Here is a 2,099-nt window from a genome sequence, read left to right as displayed (position 1 = left end):
GGGCCCCGAAGTGGGAGGAATGCGGAGCCGGGAAGCGGCGCCCGCTCACTCAACTTAGTGCGCAGGCGCGACGCGGGGCGGGAGGCTGGCAGCCCGAGGTGCCCGGGGATGCTGGGACTGCTTTTCCCCCGCGTTCAGGCGTTGTTCTGGGAAGACACAAGCGAACCGGGTTAGTTTCGAGGCCCAGAGGTTTCTAGAGGACAAAGTCCCCATCCCTCTCTGCCCTGCATCACGCCCCTGACCGTTTCCGGTCGACTGGATTCCCCGCCTGCTTGGGAAAGTGGTCGGAACCAGTACACCCTTTTCACCGCCCAGACAAGGGACTACAGCTGCAGAACCCATCCCTCCCAAGAATCATTGGCTTGTAACATTAAGCAATTTTTTTATATGGGAGCTTGCGAAACCTTTTCCAAGATGTCTCTTTGCTCATAGTTACGGAACGCAAGAACTAAAGCTGAAATAATACAGGCGTCTCATACAGTTCCCCTCAGAGAGTTTGGCATAGTTTGTAGTTTAAACAGGGGGTAATAGACCTCCAGCCTTTCCAGGCTTTTGAAACTTGCAGTTGACTTTTTACAAAAGGCCTCTTTACAGAAAGATAAAGCCTTAAAAGGCAACTGTAGAATAACAGGGGGGAGTAGCTAGTTCATTAAAACTGTAAGCAAACTCATTCTTTTAATTCTTCATACACAAAAGTAATGGTGCTTCAGCTGAAGCCAAGATTCTATGTCTAGTTGTACCATATTAAGTGTGCCGGGTGGTGGTGGCGCACGCCTTTAATCCCAGAACTCGGGAGGCAGAGGCAGGTGGATCTCTGTGAGTTAGGGGCCAAACTGTTCTACAAGAGCTAGTTCCAGGACAGGCTATAGAGAAACCCTCTCTCTATAAACAAAAGAAATATATATTATGAAGTGCATAGTACACACGGGGTACTCACGCCTAACAAGGGCTCTTTATCACTGAGCTACATTCCCAGTTCTTCCTGTTGTTTTGGTGCTGTTGTTTGTTTGTTTATCTTAAATTGGGTCTTTCAGAGCGGTTGTTTGTGTTTTGATAAAAAGGTTTCCTATAGCTCAGGCTAGTCTCCTAAGTCTGCATCAGCCTCCCAGTACTGAGACTTCAGTCCTGAGCCACCATACTGCTACACGAACTGAACAGGCAGTATTTTGAATTGGAAAAATCATAAACAATAGCAATACTATCTGGGGTCACTTGCACATAATTGTTTCTTTTGTTCTACAAAGGGTGAAGGTGTCATTTCTTTTCTTTCTTACTTGTTTATTTTCGTCTGCCAATATTCCTGCGGTGGTGAAATCTGAGTACTCATTAGGCTTTCTTGTATTGGTTCAACACTCTTTACTGGATTTAATATACCTGACTTCAGCCGATTTGATCACCTGAAATAATCTTGGGACGTTCACAAAACTAAACAAGTCCCAACACTGAGATGGCACAAATGTGAGCTGGGTGTGGTAGCACTTCAGATGATGTGCTGCCAGCACTCCAGAGGAGAAGGCAAGATCATTAATGCAAAGCCAGCTGAGCTGCAGACTAAATCCCTGTCTCAAGATAAAAAACAAATCACAGGACTGGTACACACATACCTCAGTTGGTAGAGTACATTTGGAGCATGGAAGAAGCCCTGGATTTGATCCTCAGTATAATCTGGACCTAATGGCGTATGCCTATAACCTCAGTACTCCACTGGAAGGTGGGGGCAGGAAGAGCAGAAGTGAAGGTTATCCTCTGCTATATAGGGAGTTCCAGTCCAGCCTGAGATAGATGAGACCCTGTCTCAACAACAAAACGTGTCACTTTGTCCATACCTTAATAATAAGGATATATTTGAGCAGGAGAGATGGCTCAGTGGTTAAGAGTACTGGCTACTGCTCTTCCAGAGGACCCCAGGTCAATTCCCAGCATCCACATGGCAGCTCACACCTGTCTGTAACTCTAGTCCCCAGACTTCTGACACCTTCACACAGACACAAATAAACACAGGCAAAACCAATGAACAAAAAGTGAAAAAAAAATAAGGATAAAGATATAGCTGGGCGATGGTGGTGCACATCTTTAATCCCAATACTCAGGAGACAGAC

General features: G+C 46.0%; 1 protein-coding gene across 1 annotated transcript in view; it reads right to left on the bottom strand.

Annotated features, from left to right (window-relative positions):
- Spen (spen family transcriptional repressor) overlaps positions 1-2,099 on the bottom strand; it is an 87,584-nt gene that overhangs the window by 77,555 nt on the left and 7,930 nt on the right. The window lies entirely within an intron of this gene.

Source organism: Microtus ochrogaster, chromosome 10 (genome assembly GCF_000317375.1).
Source record: "Microtus ochrogaster isolate Prairie Vole_2 chromosome 10, MicOch1.0, whole genome shotgun sequence".
Classification (NCBI taxonomy): domain Eukaryota; kingdom Metazoa; phylum Chordata; class Mammalia; order Rodentia; family Cricetidae; genus Microtus; species Microtus ochrogaster.
Note: the sequence above shows the minus strand (reverse complement) of the source record. Positions and strands in the feature narration are given on the sequence as shown.